The following is a 22,244-nucleotide window of genomic DNA, read 5'->3' as shown; positions in this document are numbered from 1 at the left end:
AGTGGTCAGAGAGAGAGGTGAGGGAGTTTTAGTCCTGTGTGCTAGATTGCCAGAGGAGGAAAGTTAGGCCTGGAAAGGGAAAGTGACTTGTCCAAAGTCACACGGCTGAAGCGGGGACTGGCCTTCAGTTCTCCACTTGCCAGCCCATGCTGAGTTCAAACACGACTGCGCATTAATGGCGCTGTTCTTACTAACACCACAGGAATCTTTTCTACAACCTAAGGTGCTTGGAGAGTCTCTCAGACAGAATGAGGTTTGCCTTTGGGGTCTCCGCACCCTCATTTCTTGTTCTTTCCCTTCTTCCTCTTCGTGTCCCCTCCCAGAGCCCAGTGATCCCATAATTCCTTCATCCTGTGGGGAATGATGACAACTCGGGATCTGAACCATTTCCTCTCCTGAGACGCCTTCCCCTGAACCCATAGCTACTCCAAGCACCTCCATTGCCTCGATGAGAAGGAACCTCTGGGTTCACTGTCAGCCCTCCCAGGCAGCATATGGCCATGGACCAAGGACATTCCCTCAACACATAGGAGCAGCTCCAGTGCTTGTGGCTGGCTGTGGAGGGCCCTTTCCTGGGGGCTTCTCAAATAGCTGCAGAAGTGACCTCTAGTATACCTTTCCTAGTTTATACACTTGAAAGTGTCAGACTGCCAGACTGGTCAGAATCCTTGAACACTTGAGCTGGAATCAGGGAATGTTATAGCTGGAGAATAGAAAGTTGGAGTTTGGATTATAGACTCTTGGAATGTTTGAGTTGAGATTACAGACTCTTAGGGCTAGGGCTGTAGAATCATAAATAATTATAGCTGGAATTATCGATCAAAGGAAATCAGGGACAGAAATGATGCCAACATTACTCCATCCCCCCCTCTCTGACAGCTGAGAAGAGAGAACTGGTCTTGTCACCCAGCCAGTGGTGGCTGGGCCAGGCCTTCTGCTGCCCAACAGGGCTCTGTCCTCCAGATCTCCTGGAGAAGCATCCAGGGCCTCTGGGGCCGAAGCACTCCTTGTCTGGGGACAGTGGGGACAGTGGTCTGCCACTCCTCTAGCCCAAGCCTCACTGCCAGCCCATCACAGCACCCCGCCACCAAGGCGGATATATTTAGGTGTCCTCCCTGAATATGTTTCCACAGCTCTGGACACTGCCTTCTATGTCCCCTCCTTCTCCAAGGCCTGTGGGCACTTTCTCTAAACTGACCCAATGAAGTCACCAGGAGCAAGGGCTCTTGCTCTGCCAATGCAAATATTTCTCCCCCAAAACGAAGCCCAGCCTGAGGGGTCTCCTGGTTCGCTTTGGTCTGGAGCTCAGACCCACCTGCTCTAACTCTGATGTTGCAGCATTCCTCTAACTTCCAGGGCCTGCTTTGGCCCAAGGACCACACATCCCTAATCCTACTCTTCTTAACTTTCCTCATTCTAGGCAGAGGGCACTCCTGCCCCTGCCCCTGCCAGTCCCCAAACACACACACACACAAACACACGTGTACACACTCGAGGGCACAGGCCAGCATTTTTCTGTTCCTCCCATGTTTGTCAGGAAAGAGGCCTCCATCCAAGCTCCATGCCTGCACTGGCAGCTCTCCCTTCAGCCTCTCTCCCACGCCCCATCCCAGACCTTGCCAGAGACTCAACATCTTCCCCTTTCAGACTGCATCTTCCCAGGAGCCAGAGAGTCACTGAGAGCTCAACAGTGATAGAGGTTGGGGACAGGAAGGGATCCTTCAGACATACTTAAGTGGGAGACTCTCAGATTCCTACCTGCCCAGCTCATGGGAAATCACTGGCTCTGTGGAAACGGAGAGTTCTTAGAGCAGGAAGGGACCACTTATGTGGCGGCTGCATCACTGTCATTATAGTTTTACAACCTGTTAAGGGTTGTTATATGCCAAGTACTTTATAGCCAGGAACTCAGTCAATCCTCACAATAACCCTACAAGGCAAATACTATTAATGTCTCCACTTTACAAAGGAAGAAACTGAGGCACAGAAAGGTTTTACCCTAAGTCCTACATGTAGAGAGTGCCAGAGGTGGGATTTAAACCAGGCTTGGATAACATAACCACCTTGACAGTCCCAGGTGGTGGCTTGCTATAGGAACCCCCTTCACCTTGGTCCCCTGGGGTCCTGCAGCCTCTTCCTGCCCAGTCAGTGCAGAAAAGGTGAGAACCTCATTGATGGTCACAGCTCCTCCTGAGAAGCCCAGCTTCCCTGCCCCTGCACTAGAAATGACAGACAGACCCCACCACAGTTCCCCCATGCAGGACACATCCCCACGCCCCTGTGACCCCTTCCTTCACACACAGTGCACATGGCCATACACAACTCCAGCTTCCCACCACACAACTCGGCTGCACACCTGCACACACAGCACACAGCACACACCAGACATACTGCCACACTCCCCCAGGAGGTCTAAGTCCTGCTGTCTCAGTTTGGAGGACAGGCAGTGGAGTCCTCCTACTTTACAGGTGCCGAAGGGCCCCCAGCAGGATAAACCCAGCTCATCACCACACCTTGAGTCAACTCACTGGATGGGAACTTACCAGAACAATATTTTTACATTAAAACAAATGCAAAAATATTACAGAGAGGAATACAAAATCCACATGAATTTTGAAGATTAAACAATGAGACTTCAGAGAACCTTCGTGTGTGCGCCCGCGCGCACACCCACGCATGCCTGTGGGAGGGTGAGCACGGGACTAGCTGTACTTCCTCCAGCCAGGTCCGGGGTGAGCTTTCACTCTCCCAAGCCCTTAGGGGCACTGGGTGGAAAGTCAGAACCACCCTAGGGAACATTTCATGGAAAATGTTCTGTCATAGTAAGAGCTGCACAAATGCTTCTCGTCTTCCATTATTTGGCTCAGCACACTACACAGAGCCATGGATGTGCCACACACAGAACATACATCTCACAACAGGCACCACATGCATGCATGCACCATCGTGTGATTGCTCCCACCACACAGTGGGCACACACCCTGGGCACACACTTGGAACCCCCGGGTTACCCTGGCACAGTCAGTCATGGCTATAGGTAGGTACCACACTTCTTGCACGCAGACAACACCACAATTCATTGGTCACACTCGACACACCTAGCACACACCACACACTAACTGCATACAACCCAGTACACACACATTGCCCACACTAATCTCTTACACACCGCCCACGACATACCCACCACACTCCTTCCCTCACGTACACACTCACTCCCCCCAGGGAACCCCACCTGGGGCCCGCAATGCGAGTCTGGCGTGGGCAGAGCTGCCCTCTACCCGCTCACCCTGGCACCGCCTGCCCCTCAGTTCCCCCCGCCGCAAAGTCCTCATCTGGACCGCGAAGCCCCCGGGCCGGGGACTTCATTTGCTCCAGCACTGGCACGAGGCGAATCCGCGAACGGAAGCTCCGCACAGGCAGCAGGCAGCAGGCAGCGGCTGGGGCGTCCCCGCTCCTCACGCCGCAAGAGCAAAGAGGTGGGGAGGTGGTGTGGCCGGGCGGCCTCCAAGCCCGAGCTGGACTCCCACTCCCGCCCAGGCGGGACCCGGCTGGACTGACAGCCGCTGGGGAACCCCGAGGAGGTGATAGTTCTGGAAAAGGCCGCAGGTGTCAGGAACCGGTGCTCTGGACTGGGACCCAGGAGCCCTGGACTCCAGCCCAGATTCCCTCACCTCTTCTACCTTTCCTTGGCCTCAGTTTCCCCCATTGTATTGGGGTCTGGGGTGGGGTGGGGGGCTTAAGTGGTGATTCCGACTTTCCAGCTCTGACATTCTGCAATTCTGGAATGGTGGTGGGGGAGGGAGGGATAAAAATAAATACTATTTCTTGAGCACCTACTATGTGCCAGGCATCGTACTAGGTGTTTTAATACATTACCTCATTTAATCCTCATAGCAATTCCAGAAGTATTATTATCCCTATTTTACAGGTGGCAAAACCCAAGCACAGAGAGATGAAGTGACTTGTCCAAGGTCACACAGCTGGTAAGTGGCAGACCTGAGGTTTGAACTCAGACAGTCTGACTCCAGAGCTCAAGTACCCCTAAAGCATGGACTGGTGGCACTTTCTAAACTGTACACTGCTCCCTGATTCTCATAACAACCCCAGGATCTTGGTGTCACAAATCCATTTTACAGATTAAGAAACTGAGGTTTGGGGCTTCCCTGGTGGCGCAGTGGTTGAGAGTCCGCCTGCCGATGCAGGGGACATGGGTTCGTGCCCCGGTCTGGGAAGATCCCACATGCTGCGGAGCGGCTGGGCCCGTGAGCCATGGCCGCTAAGCCTGCGCGTCCGGAGCCTGTGCTCCGCTACGGGAGAGGCCACAACAGTGAGAGGCCCGCGTACCCCAAAAAAAAAAAAAAAAAAAAGAAAGAAACTGAGGTTCATGGGGATTATTTTACCCCAGGTCACCCAGCTAGCTGGACATCCTACTAAAGATGGGGGGTGGGGGTGGGAGTGATACTGGGATGGTATAATGAGACAGTGCCTGTCACATAATTGGTGCTCATCAATGTCAGCATTCCTCCTGTCACTCCTCTTCCTTCTCTTCTTTTATCTCCTAAGCTCTCTTATGGACAGTGGCCTCTAATTCCCTCATCTCTGAAACCTCCCCTGACCAGTAGCCCTCAGACAAGCCAGCCCCTCTTCTTGGCTACCGCTGCAGCTTTTAATCAACAGTTGTTGAGTTCCTGTTCTGTGGCAGGTTCTGTGCTAGGACTGCAGATCCAAGTCAATAGGACAGTCCAGATAGCGCTGGCCTCATGGAGCTTATAATCTGGTGGAGGCCCCAGATGTTAAATAAATAGTCACATAAATTAATACAGAATTACACATTGTGGTAAGTGCTAAGAAGGAAAAGTGAAGGGTTACAGGAGAGATTATAATGGGGGTGGGAGGGGGAAGGAATCTAGTTTAAATTGTAAGATTTGGGAGAATTCCCTGGCGGTGCAGTGGTTAGGACTCCATGCTTCCACTGCAGGGGGCACGGGTTCAATCCTCATTTGAGGAACTAGGATCCCACATGCCGTGTGGCTCAGCCAAATAAACAAATAAATGGTAAGATTTGGGAAGATTTCGCAGAGGAAGAGCCCTTTAAGCTGAGACCAGAGTGAGGAGTTGGCCTCAGCCAGGTGACGGTGAGGGAGAAGAGAATCCCAGGCAGGGGAAACTTGAAGGGGGTGAGACAGGAAAGGGCTTGGCGTGTTCCGGGAAATGAAGCACAGCCAGAGTGGGAGGTGCCCCACGAGCCAGGAGGCATGGTGGGAGATGGGCCTGAAGGAGCCGCAGCAGCCAGCCCAGACAGCCCAAAGTCAGGACCTTGGCTTTTGTCCAAAGAGCCGTGGGAGTCACCAAAACATTTAGAGCAGCGGAGTGATATAATCAACTATCTTTTTTTTAAATTGGGGTATAGCTGACATATAATGTTATACCAATTTCGGTGTACAGCATAATGATTCGATATTTGTATATCAAATATCATTTTAATCAATCTCTCCAGCTGCTGGATGGAGAATAAGGAATGGGTAGGAGGGGCAAGGTAGCAGCAGGTGCCCAGCTAGGAGGCTGTTCTACAGTCTGGGAAAAGATGATGGCCGCTGGCCCAGGGAGGATGTGGGAGGTGGAGACTGGAGGACAGAGCCAGGGATATATGGTGTCATGGGCTGTTGTCATACCCACTTCGCCTGACCCAAGGGGCCTTGAGGCCTTGGCTGGCTCAAGGGGAAATGGTTGCTGCCAGTCCTTTGAGGGGAGAAGGTGTCTGCCTGTGACTCAACGGACTTGGGCCCCTAGAAACCCTCACCTAGGGAAGCTCTTCTCTCCCTTCATGGTAGCTCTTCCAAATCTTCCCTCTCCACAAGCTCTAACTCACTGACACCGCAGCCCCACCTGCTACCTGACTGACCAAGAAAATTCACTCACCAAATGCTCACTGGTTCTTACCTGTGCTAGGTAGACATTAGGACTGAGGCCAGGCTCAGTGGAAGGGGCTCACTTAAGTTCCTGCCCCCGACCTCTCTGCTCAGCAACCCCCCTCCCCAAGAGGTGGCTCTTCTTTTATCGGAGGTGAAGGCCCCAGCAGTGCCCAGAGCTGCTCTCTGCTTCTGCAGCCAGGTCCCCACGCCCTTGGGAATCCTCATCTCCACCCCTGCCGGCCTGTGAACATGCTCCAGTGTCTTCTTAAGCCTTGGAGCGCCCCTCTCCAGGCACTGCCCCCTCTCTTCCCTTCACTGCTGGTGGTCTTGCCTCCTCTGCAGTCCTCAGCCCATTTATCTAGTCTCTGCTCCCAGAGCATCCCCAAGATGGCTCCTCTAAGGACCCAGTGACCTCCGTGCCCCTGAAGGACTGCCCAGGAAGTCACTCGATGGATACTGTCAAGAACTCCCTGTGTGGCCTCCATAGCACCCTTCTCCTCCTGCTTCCCAGACTCCTCTCAGGGCTCTGTCCCACCCTCGTCTTCTCTGATCACTCAGCACATTCTCCCTGGGGGAGGGCAGTGGCTCTCCTTAAATTACCCCTGTGTGCCGGACACTCACAGTTCCCACCTCCAGCCCAGCCTTTCTCCTGCACCTCAGACCTATTGCTCCCTGGACTTCTCCCGTCTGGGGACTGAAGTGCCCTCTTCTCTACAGTAACCTCCCCCATGCCCTCATCTTCACGACAACACCGTCAGGCCCTGTCACCTTAGCCCGACACCTGCAACACTCAGACAACCAGCCTCTCCTTTCAGCTCCCATCGCAGCTAGTATTCAACAATCATTTATTGAATTCCTACTATGTGCCAGGATTAAGGAGGCTTTCTTAAACAAAAACATAAACAACAACAAAAAAGAAAACATCAGAAAGGAAAAAAAGTGATAAACTCAAGTATAATAAAAATTTTAAAGTTCTATTAATCCAAAATACTAAAAGGGACTTCCCTGGTGGTCCAGTGGCTAAGACTCCATGCTCCCAATGCAGGGGGCCCAGGTTCGATCCCTGGTCAGGGAACTAGATCCCACATGCATGTTGCAACTAAGAGTTCGCATGCCGCAACTGAAAGATCCCACATGCCGCAATGAAGATCCTTCACATGGCAACGAAGATCCCGCATGCCTCAACTAAGACCCTGTGCAGCCTAAATAGATAGATATTTAAAAACAAAAAACAAAATACTAAAAATAAAGACCACAAACCAAGAGGAGGTATTACAACATGTTAACAGACAAGGATTATTATTCAGCATATATAAATAACTCCTATATACCGATAAGAAAAAAACCAAACAACCTAATAGAAAAATGAGCAAAAAACGTGAGTAGGCATTTCACAGAAGAGAAAGCAAGCACGGCCAATACACATATGAAAATATGTTCAGCCTCACAATCAATCAGGGAAATTTCAAGTAAACCCACAAATTTCAAGTAAATACCATTTCACACACATCAGATTAGCAAAAATTAAAGAGTTTGATAACACCAACTTTGTTGAGGGTGTGGAGAGATGGGAACTTTTATGCACTGTGGGTGGGACTAGAAATTGAACATACCACGTTGAAGAACAATTTGTCAGTATCTAGTAGTTGAAGATGCACATCATCTAAAAGAGTTATTCCACCCCAATATAAATAACCCGGATAAACTTTAGCAGGTGTAGAAAAATGTACATCACAGCATTTTATCTAAAGCAAAACATTGGGAACAATCTAAATATCCATCAATAAGAGAATGGAAAAATACATTTTCATTCAGGTGTCCCTTTCTATCTGAACTCTCACTCTCCCGGCAATTGTTACAATGACTTTCAAAACTTTTTACTAGTAGAAAACCTGACTTAACAAACCTACAGGTGCTCCCCAGCACAAGTCTGGGTGAGAGGATGTGGAGTAGGCTGTGGTGGTAACTCCTCTGTTCTCCCAATAGGATAGGCTCACACCTCATGCTTGTGTTCCTTAAACTTAATTGGTACGTAATTGTTACCATCTTCCCCTCATTGTTAAGCAAAAATGTCTTCTAAGAAAGTGGGAAAGCCTGAGCCTGAGAGGCTTAAGAAAGCCCACACACTAGAAGAAAATGTGGAAGTGGTAAGCTCATTGAGAGGGCTGGACACGCGAAAGATGTAAGCTTAGCCAGGCATGTATCCTCCTCCATCACACACAGGAACTGTCCTACATGTGAGAAAACAAACAAACAAACAAAAAGAGCCCACTCAGGGGACTTCCCTGGTGGCACATGATTAAGACTCCGAGCTCCCAATGCAGGGCGCCCAGGTTCGATCCCTAATCAGGGAACTAGATCCCACATGCATGCCGCAACTAAGGAGCCCACAAGCTGCAACTAAGGAGCCCACAAGCTGCAACTAAGACCTGGTGCAACCAAATAAATAAATATTAAAAAATATTTTTTACAAAAGAGCTCATTCAGTGTTAGATAATGAAGCAATCAGTGTTTTAAATGCTTTAGAGCTTTATGCAATGATGGAAATATCCTATATCTGCTGTCCAATGTGATATGATAGCCTTCAGCCGTATGTGGCTACTGAGCGCTTGAAATGCGTCTAGTGCAACTGAGGACCTGAAATCTTTAACTTCAAATTCATTTACATTTAAACTTAAATAGCCTTGTGTGGCTAGTAGATACCATATTGGACAACACAGCTTTATACTGTGCAGAAATCCTTGGTGATCATTAATAGTTTTAAAGAATTTCAATGATACTGGGGTGAAATTAGTGGAAGTTTTTGGATGAGCTGGCAACATATTATTATTTTTCCCAGATAAAATTCTGTAATATGAGCTTTTACTATCTACACATTTACTATCAGGAATGGGCTATGTTAAGGGATGACTGTATAAGCATGTAATGGAATACTATACAATGGACAAAAATGAATGAACTAGAGCAGCACATGGACAAAGCTAAATCTCACAACTATAATGGAACTGAATAAAGAAGTATATGGGAGGATACACACAGTATGATACTATGAACATAACGTTTTAAAACATGCAAAATAATACTATACTTATGTATAAAAACATTAATGGGAATGACCAACCGGGTAAAGGTCACCTTTGACGGGAAGGAGGAGGTGAGATTATAGGGGACACAGTAATAGACCCTGCTTCTCCCCTGACTCCCCAGCCCCCCACATGCTTTACAAAGACAAAGGGTGATCAGGGCCAGCACAGAGAGGAGGCACCTCTTCTCACAAGCCTTCTCTGTCCCCCTCCCCATCAGACAGTGCCCAGGACCTCCTCTGGGCTCCCAAGTCCCCAGAGTTGGCCTCTGATGCACCAGATCACTCTGGCCTGATGTTGTCTCTCTCCACATCGCTCCCTCACCAGCAGAGGTGAGGCACAGTTCCAGAACAGTGTCTGGAACACTGCCTACGAACACAGGCACTGTGTCTGTGGTTCACCAGCCCTGTTTTCTCCACACTTGGCACAGTGCTCTATAATAACTAAATGAAGGAATGAATATAGGTCTCTCTGGGGATTTAGAGTCATCATTATCATTCATCTCTTCTCTGACCCTCTCTATGTGCCCAAGCATGGTCAGGGCACCGGGGATACAAAGATGAATTGTCCATGGCTAGTGCCCTCAAGAAGTGTCTGGTTTGGAGAGGGGATAAGCCAGGATGTTGTGGGCAGAGGGATGCAGAGATGTGCACTGAGGCATAGGAACCCAGAGGGGCCCCTGGCCCAGCCTGGAGACATGGGCATAGGGGAAGTCAGGGTACAAGTCCTAAGCTGGTGTTTAAGAACAGCTAGGGTCATCTGGGTGAAATCAGGGGAGGGGGCAGCATGCAAAGACCTGGAAGTGAGAGAGAATGTGGCAAATTCTGGGAACCTTGTGTGTCTCAGTTCGGTTGGAGAGTCCAGTGGAAGGGAGGACTGGGACAGACAAGGCTGAAGAGGCGGGAGGGACCAGGTCTTGAAGGGCCTTGAATGTCAGGCTGGGAAGCTTAGTTTATCCTCAGGGCAATGGGAGCCATGGAAGGGTATAAGCAGGGGAGGGGCATAATCAGAGTAATGTCTTAGAAGGTTTGCTCGTCCCAGCTGCTGTGCGGAGAGGCAGAAGAGGAGGCAGGGGACCAGTGAGGGCCAGTAGTCCAGGCAGGTGGCCAAGCTGGTAGGGATGGAGGAGGGGTGATAAGTGAGGAACTGATTAGAAGGGGGATTGTGGGGGCTTTTTAGGAAGTAGAATCAGCAGGATTTAGGCAGATTGGGTGTGAATGTGAGGGAGACAGAGGGTTATCTTGGTTTGGGTTCCCCCAGAAGCCAACACTGGGGCAAGGAATCAAGTGCAAGTAGTTAATTTCTGAGATGATCCTGAAAGCATCACTAAGGGTCTGGGGAAGTAAGACAGGGAAAGGAAGGAAGCCAATTCAGGGTGGTTGTATGGTCAGGCCACTCAAGATGGCTGTTCTCTTGTCTTTACATCCCCTGCCTGACCAGTGCCTGCTTCACTTACACCCTACTCACATGACTGACCTTCCTACCTACTTGCCCCAGGCCCCAGTTGGTAATTGCTCTTATCAAAGGGGCAGTGAGGGGTGTGCCCCTCTGTTAGTTTCCCTGGTAACCGATGAGTCAACCTGATGTCAATCCCCTTCTACTCCCTGGGAGTGAAGACTGCTGCCATGTCCTGCCCCACGGTTGCTCCAGGACCTTGTTTCAGACGTGTAAGCTCCCCCATCCATTAAACCATTGATGTCTTTGTCGCTGACTCCCAGCTCTTTCTTCGGTCTTGAAGCTGGGCAAGCACAGGCCTTTGTAGGCCTGTGAGGTACAGCCCAACAGTGGTCAATGAACAGATTATCCCTGGGGGTCAATCCCATTGGGAACCTCTAGGAGGCAGCACAGAACATGCCTCAGAGATTTCCCACATGAGTGACAAGGAATCTGGAGCATTTATCTATCAACTCTAGTTGTCATTGGTTAAAAGCTGGTCCCCAAATTTTCTGGCCCTTCTGGCCAAATGTGCTCCAGATGGCCAGAGAAAGCTCCCAGGCAGAGTCCCAGGTACCGTCAGTGAGAAGGTGTTGGGGCATAGGGAATAGTGAGCGCTGAGGGTCATGATCAGGGACCTGCTCCAACATCTGGTACAGGGGAAGAGGAGGCCCATTTACTCCCAATAGGTTGAGCCCTGGTTCTCCAAGGTGGGCAGAAGAGAGGAATCTGTGTTGAAGTTGGGGAGTGGGGGTTGTCTTGATGGCCCTGACTTCTCCCCAGCGTCCTCTCCCCAGTCCTCAGCCTTCTTGCCTGGTCCATCTACTGCCCCTAGATGGTATGCAGAGCCTCACCTGATTTCCATGGAGACTGTGCTCCAGCCCCTGGAAATGCCTACTCCGATTAGCTTTGCCAAGTGGTTTGATCACTGCACCCACGTCAAGTCAGAGACAATTGGTGGCTCTTTAATAAAATAATATCCCATCACCCGGGGTTGACAGCAGGCTGGAGACACAGATTTGGGGAACTTACCAACTTAATGTTCGTTATTCTAGGCCATAGGGCAGTGAGTTTGCTTAATGGAAGAGAGAAGATAGAGAAGAGGGTTTGGGCTGGAGCCATCAGTTAAAGGAGGGAAGAAGAAATGCCCAGGGACAAGACTGAAGAGAAGCAGCCAGAGCAGTAAGATGTGCAGCAGAGCAGTGTGGTGTCACTGAGGGCGAGGGAAGACAGGCTCGGGAGAAGGAAGGAGAGGGCTGCAGGCTCAGAGCTGGGCCCAGGAGCCAGGCGCCATCTACCTGGCTCCAGGAGAGGTCAAAGAGCCCTGTGTTAGAGTGTGTCTGGAAGAACACTTGCTTCCTCCTCTTCCTCTCTCTCCCCCTCCCCGCTCTCCCAGCCTCTGCCTGTGGCCTCAGCCGCCTTAGCAGCTGGCAGACGTCCAGTGAGACCCAGAGTTGATGAGCTATGTCTGGCATTTCCAAAGACTTCTGAGACTTCCCTTGCTCCTGTCAGCCCCCAGCCTTGATGTGCCTGCAGCCTCCTCTCCAGACCAGTGCTTCCCTTTTAGCCCCAACCATGGTTCCAAGACCCCCCCCAACCCCTTTCCTGAGGTCCAGGAGCCCCATGCCGCACCTGTTTGCTCTGTCAGCCCAGCATCCATGGGCAGCTTATGTCCTGAAAAGGGCCACCACTTCTGGAAGTTCCCCCTTTCACATTCCTACCACATTCCAGCTGCCCAACCAAGTATTAACCCACAAATTCATAACCCAGGAATTTTAGCCCTGGCAGCTGCTCCTCAGGGCTTTGAATTCCTCCCTTGCCTCCATGTACATTGATGGGAGATGGGGGTGAGTCATTGCCCCTTTCCGGGTCTTAGTTTCCTCAGCTACAAAATCGGGTCGACAATCCTTGCTCTGCCTCCTCCCATGGCTGGCCCTGAGGGTTCACACTTTGTAAATTCTGCTAGTTGTACATGCTGTTCCCCCTCTTGGAATGCCGTTCCTTTCCTTTCTTCTTTGTGAGTCCTGATCACCCTTCCAAGCTCTACTAATAAAACATGCTACCATTTTTCTCATGTGTGCTATGAGCCAGCATTGTGCTAAGGGCTTTACATATGTTATCATGCTTCATTTGTACATGGAGTCTGAATAGATACTCTGATTATTCCCATTTTACAGATGAGGAAACAGGCTCAGAGAGACTATATGACTTGCTTTAGGTTACGCAGCTAGGAAATGTTGGTCAGAACTAGAACTCAGGACTTCTGAGGTAAGACTGAGGCCTTTCTCATTTCAGTCTGGCTCCTTCCTATCATGCCCACCAGATCTGCCCCTGATTCAGAAGTTAGCTTGTATTAAAAGGAACACAGTGCATGTAGTAAAGAGGTGATAGTCCACAGAGGTCTGCTGGAGCCTCACTGGCCTCTGCAACACTGCCTGCTGCAGGGGGTCGGAGAGGGTAACAAAATCAATTCGAGGAGCAAGAAGCCAAATTACATGAGAGTTGAACCCTGAGATCAGGAGGGAAATCTTTCACTGGGTACCAACAGATCCCTGTCGCTTTTATTTATTTATTTATTTTTATTTTATTTTATTTTATTTTTGCGGTACGTGGGCCTCTCACTGTTGTGGCCTCTCCCGTTGCGGAGCACAGGCTCCAGACGCACAGGCTCAGCGGCCATGGCTCACGGGCCCAGCCGCTCCGTGGTATGTGGGATCTTCTCGGACCGGGGCACAAACCCGTGTCCCCTGCATCGGCAGGCAGACTCTCAACCACTGCGCCACCAGGGAAGCCCTCCCTGTTGCTTTTAAATCAGACTAGTTGAATCTGAGGTACAGTCAGATATTATTGTTTTGTTAAATAGTTTAAACCTCATAATGAAGAAAGAATTGATGTTTTCATTCATTTCAGCTCTTTAAAAATCAACAAATCAATATCCAAAGATTGGGAATGACCTAAACGTTATTCATAGGGAACTGGTTAAATAAATTATGGCTGTGAACAGAACAAGTAAGCTTTTTGTGTACTGGTGTGAAAAGACTTTCAGGAAATCTGCAGAAGAAAGCTAGAAATATGTGTACAAGTATGTAGCCTTTTGTGTATAGAGAAAGAAAAAAGAGCATACGGCTTTTAGGGCTTGTATATGCATACAGTTATCTGGAAAGATGAAGAAACCATGAATGGTGGTTGTTTAATAAAGTTAATGAGAGAGAGACTCTTCACTGTTTACCTTTCAATATTTGTTTTGTTTGAACTGAGTGAATGCATTCTTTAGTTGAAAATTAAATAAAGAAACATATCACTTTCTTAAATCAAGATGTCACATTTAATAAAGTTGCTGCAGGGACTTCCCTGATGGCGCAGTGGTTAAGAATCTGCCTGCCAATGCAGGGGACACAGGTTCGATCCGTGGTCCGGGAAGATCCCACATGCTGCGGAGTAACTAAGCCGGTGCGCCACAACTACCGAGCCCACCCTCTAGAGACTGCGACACAACTACTGATCCCACGCACTGCAATGAAGCCCATGCATTCTAAGGCCCGTGCTCCGCAACAAGAGAAGCCACTGCAATGAGAAGCCCATGCACTGCAACGGAGACCCAATGCAGCCAAAATTTAAATAAATAAATTTTAGAAAAAGAAAAAAATTAAAAACAAAACAAACAAACCCACAAAGGAGTGTGCTAAGAAAGCATTCTTGAAAAATAAGGTTGCTGCAAATGAAGGGGTTTGACAGAAAGATAGATCAATGGAACAGGATAGAAAGCCCAGAGATAAACCCACATATGGTCACCTTATCTTTGATAAAGGAGGCAGGAATGTACAGTGGAGAAAGGACAGCCTCTTCAATAAGTGGTGCTGGGAAAACTGGACAGGTACATGTAAAAGTATGAGATTAGATCACTCCCTAACACCATACACAAAAATAAGCTCAAAATGGATTAAAGACCTAAATGTAAGGCCAGAAACTATCAAACTCTTAGAGGAAAACATAGGCAGAACACTCTATGACATAAATCACAGCAAGATCCTTCTTGACCCATCTCCTAGAGTAATGGAGATAAAAACAAAAATAAACAAATGGGACCTAATGAAACTTCAAAGCTTTTGCACAGCAAAGGAAACCATAAACAAGACCAAAAGACAGCCCTCAGAATGGGAGAAAATATTTGCAAATGAATCAACTGACAAAGGATTAATCTCTAAAATTTACAGGCAGCTCATGCAGCTCAATAACAAAAAAATAAACAACCCAATCCAAAAATGGGCAGAAGACCTAAATAGACATTTCTCCAAAGAAGATATACAGACTGCCAACAAACACATGAAAGAATGCTCAACATCATTAATCATTAGAGAAATGCAAATCAAAACTACAATGAGATATCATCTCACACCAGTCAGAATGGCCATCATCAAAAAATCTAGAAACAATAAATGCTGGAGAGGGTGTGGAGAAAAGGGAACACTCTTGCACTGCTGGTGGGAATGTGAATTGGTTCAGCCACTATGGAGAACAGTATGGAGGTTCCTTACAAAACTACAAATAGAACTACCATATGACCCAGCAATCCCACTACTGGGCATATACCCTGAGAAAACCATAATTCAAAGAGTCATGTACTAAAATTTTCATTGCAGCTCTATATACAATAGCCCGGCGATGGAAACAACCTAAGTGTCCATCATCGAATGAATGGATAAAGAAGATGTGGCACATATATACAATGGAATATTACTCAGCCATAAAAAGAAACGAAATTGAGCTATTTGTAATGAGGTGGATAGACCTAGAGTCTGTCATACAGAGTGAAGTAAGTCAGAAAGAGAGAGACAAATACCGTATGCTAACACATATATATGGAATTTAAGAAAAAAAAATGTCATGAAGAACCTAGGGGTAAGACAGGAATAAAGACACAGGCCTACTGAAGAATGGACTTGAGGATATGGGGAGGGGGAAGGGTAAGCTGTGACAAAGCGAGAGGCATGGACATATATACACTACCAAACGTAAGGTAGGTAGTTAGTGGGAAGCAGCCGCATAAGCACAGGGAGATCAGCTCGGTGCTTGGTGCTTTGTGATCACCTGGAGGGGTGGGATAGGGAGGGTGGGAGGGAGGGAGACGCAAGAGGGAAGAGATATGGGAACATATGTATATATATAACTGATTCATTTGTTGTAAAGCAGAAACTAACACACCATTGTAAAGCAATTATACTCCAATAAAGATGTTTAAAAAAATGAAGGGGTTTGATAGTGTCTCATTATTGAGAAAAATTGAAAAATTTTATAAACAAAATTTTATATAGGGATTTACCATTTTTCTAAGTAGTTTTGCATAAATTAACATATTAATCTTCTTAAGCCTTACTTAGAACAGATGACTACTCTCATTTCTTAAAGGAGGAAACTGAGACTCAGAGAAGGCAATGGTCTTGTCCAATGTCACCCAATCTGTAAGGAAAGGAACTGGAACTGGAGCCCCGGGGCCTGATAACAGGAACCACAGAAAATGCAGAACAAAGCCACACCTTTGCTTCTCAGAGTGCTGGTGACTCTAAAAAGGGGGATTAAATAATTCTGTCCTCTTGAGTGGTTTGAAGATTAACTGAGGTAATGTATGTAAAACTCTTAGCACTGTGCCTACCACAGAGCAAATAATCAAGAACTTTCTTTAACTGTTGCTTTATTTAAATTTTATTTAAATAACAGAAGAGGATGTTCCAGTTCAGTTGGCATTTCCTGAAATGCCATGAAATGTTCATGAAATATGAACACCCCATATTTCAGCCATACGAACTAAGAAGGGGAGAAGCATCAGAGAACTGAAGGAAGTCTAGGAAATGATCTTTGCCCTAACGATGCTTATGGTCTTATTGGTGAGACTCACATACCTTTTCTGTAGTTATTATTGTCAGTGGTCAGGTAATTTTTTCCATACTAAGCCTCATTGTAATATTAAAAAGGGATTGTCCAACTTTATGTGCAGTGCTTTTAAATGACAAATGACAGAATTTGCAGGGAGAACTAAATGTTTTTTTCAGAATATTTTATTCTATTTTGGATAATATTGTGCACAACGTTTATACTCTCAACCACCCTCCACCATAACTGAGGTCCTGGGTACATATCTAGTCCCCTAATCATCCTGCATTAGTGAGGGTTTTGGCATTAATGGCGCCAAAATGGCAGTGTTGTGTGTTCTCTGCTTTATCTAATGTTTATTGTATTGACATACACGATGCTCACCTAGGCTTCTGGCTATTCCCAGATTAGAAAAATACTAACAGAGTAATGCTGTACTTATTGAAAACTGTCATATAAAAAAAACAACGGAATTGTTCTTTCCAGTTAATTTTTTTCCCCAAAGTTTGAGAATAAGGGGATTAATTTGCATCTCAGAGGAGAAAGCCCTTATTTCCTGGAGAGAGAAGTGTGAGGAGGGCCACAAATGTCCTTACTCACCAGGGAGCTTGGTTCATGTGAAAACACTTCCATCTGCCACCACTTGAAGATGTGACTGGCAGAAGCTCTTAGATGTTGCCACTCTCAGAAGTGGACAAGAAAGGCCAGAAGAACAAAAGGTAGGATAACAAGAGGGCAAGATCAGGAGGGTTTGTGCCCACCTTGAGCTGCTTATGCAGGTTGAAAGGGAGGCATTTCATTGGAGTCCTGCTGCCTCTTTCAGTAAGAGAACTGACAAGAAAGATAACCCTTCCAAAGGATTTGGCACTTCTGGGTTTAGGGAAGCAATCCACAGTGTTCAACTTTTGTCCAGGTGGCTTATGGACTGATGGTGTACGTCCAGGATTCAGAAAAGAGCAGGAGACAAAGGGTTCCAAGCAGTAATGTCTAGTGTATAAACAACTACACTTGGTCAAACCTGTATATAAGATGTGCAGGAGAGGAGAAAGCAAAGCACAAGCCAAGATTACCTATGAGGGAAGTGATGAAAAGAGTCTCTTAGAAGAAAGATCAAACAATCCTCCATCTATAGAATGGACAGAGGGACAACATCCCTCTGTGAAAAAACACCAATAAAATAAAAACCTGGATCTCCTTACGTGATCACTGCTTTTCCTGGATTTTAACCAGCATTTTTCTTGTTCCTCAGGCTTTAAATAGGGAGTTCAGCATGGATGCCCACACTGGAATAGAAAACTCACCAGTTTGCTGACCCTGGTTCATAGACCCTGGAGAATGTTTGATACAGGAATACTACTAGCCAAAGAAAAGAGAAATGGCATTGATGTGAGAGAGGCAGGTGCCACATGGTTCTGATTTGCCTTGAGCAAATTGGATGAAAATGGAAAGAAATGAAGACTAGGTACTGTGATAGCAATGCCCACTTCAATGAAAACCACCACCTCACTGACACAGGTGCTGGTACAAGGTGTTTAGAGGACGAGGAATCTGTCATATAGATAATGGTTGATGACACTGACATTGCAGAAGGTTGGCCTAAGCTTCTGTCCTGTGTGGGCAGTGGCTCCAGCAAATCCCATCTCATACATGCACACACACACACACATATGCTTGCACAAACCCAAACCTCAACACCGAACACATCTGATGAGATGTGGTGCTTTATACAATCATGGATTATAAACAGCTACAAAGCAGTCACAGGCCATTAATGTCAACACATAGTATTTAGGAGATGATAATGAAGAGAAAGAAAGTCAGCTGAGTCACGCACCCAACACAGGAGATGATGTCCTTTGATACAAAAGTCAACAGCAACAGCAACAGAAATCCATGAAGCATTTGTTGAAGAGGAAACATAGCATTCGGGTGTAAAGGTAAGAACTTAGGCCAATTAGAGTGATTAGGGCCAGGTTCCCCACCACAGTGCCAACTTGTTAACCCAGAAATGGTGAGTTCAGGCCCTAAGTAGTTTCCGCCAGGCATTCCCATATGGGGAGACGTGTGCAAAGAAAATGCACCTCCCTTTCACACTATAAAAGATGGGCTGATTCTCATGAGTACCATACACACTAAGTGGTCTGCTAGGGCTGCTGTAACAGAGTACCACAGACTGGGTGGCTTAAACAACAGAAATTAATTTTCTTACCGTTCTGGAGGCTAGGAGTCCAAGATCCAGGTGACAGCAGGACTGGTTCCTTCTGAGGGCCTCTCCCCTTGGCTTGTAGATGGCCATCTTCTCCCTGTGTCTTCATACCACCTTCCCTCTGTTGTGTCTGTATCCAAATAGCCTCTTCTTGTAAGGACACCAGTCCTACTAGATTAGGGCCCACCCCAGTGACCTCATTTTAACTTAGTTGCCTCTTTAAAGATCCTTTCTCCAATAAGGTTACATTGAGGTACTGGGTGTTAGGACTTCAGCATATCTTGGGGGAGGGATTCAGCATAGAAGAGTGGAGAAAAGCAAACTGTAGTCCAGTCTCTTCTCTGTTTCTGATTTCCTCCCCCTGTTTCCCTTTGAGACAAACGGCTTCTGATCATTTAGGGATTTGGGACTTATACCTTTGTAGCAGTGAGTAGAGATGGGACCCTGGCTTCTACTTCCATTCCTATATTTACTCCTCTGCCATTTTTTCCCCATATTTCGTTTTGTTTTGTTTGTTGTTGGTTGGTTGGTTTTTGTTGTTGTTGTTGTGGCAGGTATCCTGCTGGCTCTTCCTTCAAAATACATCTGGCATCCGTCCATTTCTCACCACCTCCATTGCCTCCACCTGGTCCTAATCTTCATGATCTCTCGCCTGGATTTCTTCATTGGCTCCTTCCTGCTCTGGCTGCTCCCATCCTCAGCCCACTGTGGTTTATTCACCACACTGAAGCCAGATTCAGCCTTCTAAAATGTAAGGCACACTGTATCTCTGCAATGGCTTTCCACCTCACTCACTGTCCTACAAGATTCCACCAACCTCTGGCCTCCACTTCACTTCTTCCGTCTTCACCCCAGGCCCCAGCCTCCTTCCTCTGGCAGCCAGACCTTTGCACTTACTGTTGCCTCCGGCTGGAAGGCTCTCCTTCAAATCTGTTCGAATGCCCTCTTTTTAGCCTCTCCTGAGGCTTCACCTGACCACCCTACTTAAAATTCAGGGTTTCCGGGCTTCCCGGGTGGCGCAGTGGTTGAGAGTCCGCCTGCTGATGCAGGGAACGCGGGTTCGTGCCCCGGTCTGGGAGGATCCCGCGTGCCGCGGAGCGGCTGGGCCCGTGAGCCATGGCCGCTGAGCCTGCGCGTCCGGAGCCTGTGCTCCGCAACGGGAGAGGCCACAGCAGTGAGAAGCCCGCATACCATACACACACAAAAACGAAACAAAACAAACAAAATCAGAGTTTCTGTGGTGGCGCAGTGGTTGCGAGTCCGCCTGCTGAGGCAGGAGAACAGCGTTCATGCCCCGGTCCGGGAAGATCCCACTATGCCGCGGAGCAGCTGAGCCCCTAAACCATGGCTGCTGCGCCTGCGCATCCGGAGTCTGTGCTCCGAAGCCGGAGAGGTCACGGAAGTGAGAGACCCATGTACCGCAAATAATAAACAAATAAATAAATAAAAATAAATAAATAAAAAATCACATCCTCCTTCTGCTCCTAATCCCTCTTTCTTCTCTGTTTTCCCCACAGCACTTGTCACCTCCTAACACAGCACGGAATTTACACTTTATGATATCTGTTCCTTTTTGTCTCTCTCACCCTACTAGGCTATAAGCTCCAAGGGAAGGATCTTTCTTTTTCATTTACTGATGATTTCCAAATACCTACAACAATGCCTACAACATAGTAGGCTCTTGGTAAATATTTGTTTAATAAATAACGAGTGAATCAATAATAATAAGGTTCCTGCCTCAAAGAGCTCTTGTGAAACTTACACGAAATAATTAATTTGACTTGTTTTGCAAAGGAAAGGAATTATATAATGAGTACCCACTGGTACTAGATGTTCTGCAAAACAGTTACATGGTTTATCTCGTTTATTCCTCACTATGAATCTCATTCATTCATTCAGTGAGTAATTGTTGTGCACCTACTATGCACTAAGCACCGTTCTAGGCACTGGGGTAAAGCAGTGACAAAACTAGACAAAACCCCCTGTCCTCTGGGAGCTTTCAAGAAGAGACAGACAATACAAATAAAACATAAGGGACTTCCCTGGTGGCGCAGTGGTTAAGAGTCCGCCTGCCAATGCAGGGGACATGGGTTCGATCCCTGGTCTGGGAAGATCCCACATGCTGCGGAGCAACTAAGCCCGTATGCCACAACTACTGAGCCTGCGCTCTAGAGCCTGCGTGCCACAACTACTGAAGCTTGTGCGCCTAGAGCCTGTGCTCCGCAATAAGAGAAGCCACCGCAATGAGAAGCTCGCGCACCACAACAAAGAGTAGCCCCCGCTCACCGCAACTAGAGAAAGCCCGCGCGCAGCAATGAAGACCCAATGCAGCCAAAAATATAAACAAACAAACAAACAAACAAGCAAATAGAATGTAAAGTGAGTGTGATTATCCCTCTTTTTTATGACGAGGAAACTGAGATGCCCAAGGTCATCTGATTAATGAGTGGCAGAGCCAAGATTCAAATGTAAGTCTTCAAGGTTTATGTGCCCTGTGCCTCGTGGATGAAGGCATCCGGGTTTAGGTGGAGTGAAAGCTTGTGGACAAGGCGTGTGGGTCTGGGGTGAGGATGCGGGGTGGGGTCTGGAGGGCTGGCTGAGACTCCCCCCCTTAATTTTTGCTTCCCACTCTATCCCAAGGGCCTCCCCTTCCTCATGATTGAGAGTCAGATGCATTTTACCTACTGCCATGCTGGTGGGATCCAAATCACAGGCATCTCGTGGGTGGTGGGTAAGCTCTTACTTCTTCCCAGATGGTGTCACAGGGGATGCTGGGAGGAGCAGCTGTGCTCAGTCACACCTCCCAGGGGATGGAGTCCTGTTGTAGAGGCTGCCATTCGAGGAGGCAAGGACTTCTGGGGGCATAGAGAGGGCAGGGCTTCTGGTAGGGGTGGAGACCCTGGAGTGGGGCAGGGTAGCCCTGGAGGGGGGCAAGGTAGGGAGCTGGGGGTGCCAACCTGGAGAAGAGCCAACTCGGGGTCATGGTGACACCTTCCCGTGGCTGCCCTGGGCTGAGGGCAGGTGTGCCGTGTGCCCCTAAGGCCAAGCTGGGGAGACAGGGCTCCTGTGAGGAGGGCTCTCCCACAGGGACAGGGGTTGCCTAGGAGGGAGTGATCTCTCCATCTCTGGTTGTGGGGGGAAGATGCAAATGATGCCAGGGTGTTAGGGAGGTACAGAGAGGACCCTTGCTGGTGGGATAAACCCTTTCAGAGACCCCAGCTTCAGAGAAGGGAGAAGATTCTGACTTCCCTTCAGAAGAGCTCCCAGACCAGATGGAGAGGCTGGTCCTCAAGGCTTAGAGCCCAGCCCCAGATCTGCAAGTCCTTTGGGAGGGCCTCTCTAGCCCCACTCCCCAGCACTCAGCTGTGTCCTCAGACCCAGGGTTTGGGTGTCTTCCTGGCAGCCAGTGAAGGTGGGGGACACCATCTGGGGCCTCTGGAAGGTAAGCAGGAGGTTAAAGGAATACCCATGGCCAGAGGACGTCATAGAGGTGTCCTTGGGGACCACTCCTGGCAGAACAAATGAGGGTCAAGTCAGTGCCTTTGAAACCCCAAGCTGGGACATTGGGCCTCAGAGGGGCAGCGCCCTGAGGATGGAGCAGCTGTATCTGCCCCTCAGTCTTGCCCTCACAAAACCAGCAGTCCGACACATGCTCCTCTGAGGGAATAAAATACCCCACAGTGCTGGTGCAGAGTGGATGGATCAGCTAGGGGCTCTAGGGCACTAGATGGGGAGTCC

This window comes from Lipotes vexillifer, unplaced genomic scaffold, assembly GCF_000442215.2.
Source record: "Lipotes vexillifer unplaced genomic scaffold, Lipotes_vexillifer_v1.1 scaffold640, whole genome shotgun sequence".
NCBI classification, from domain to species: Eukaryota; Metazoa; Chordata; class Mammalia; order Artiodactyla; family Lipotidae; genus Lipotes; species Lipotes vexillifer.
The sequence above is the reverse complement of the archived record's forward strand: the minus strand, read 5'-3'. Positions refer to the sequence as shown.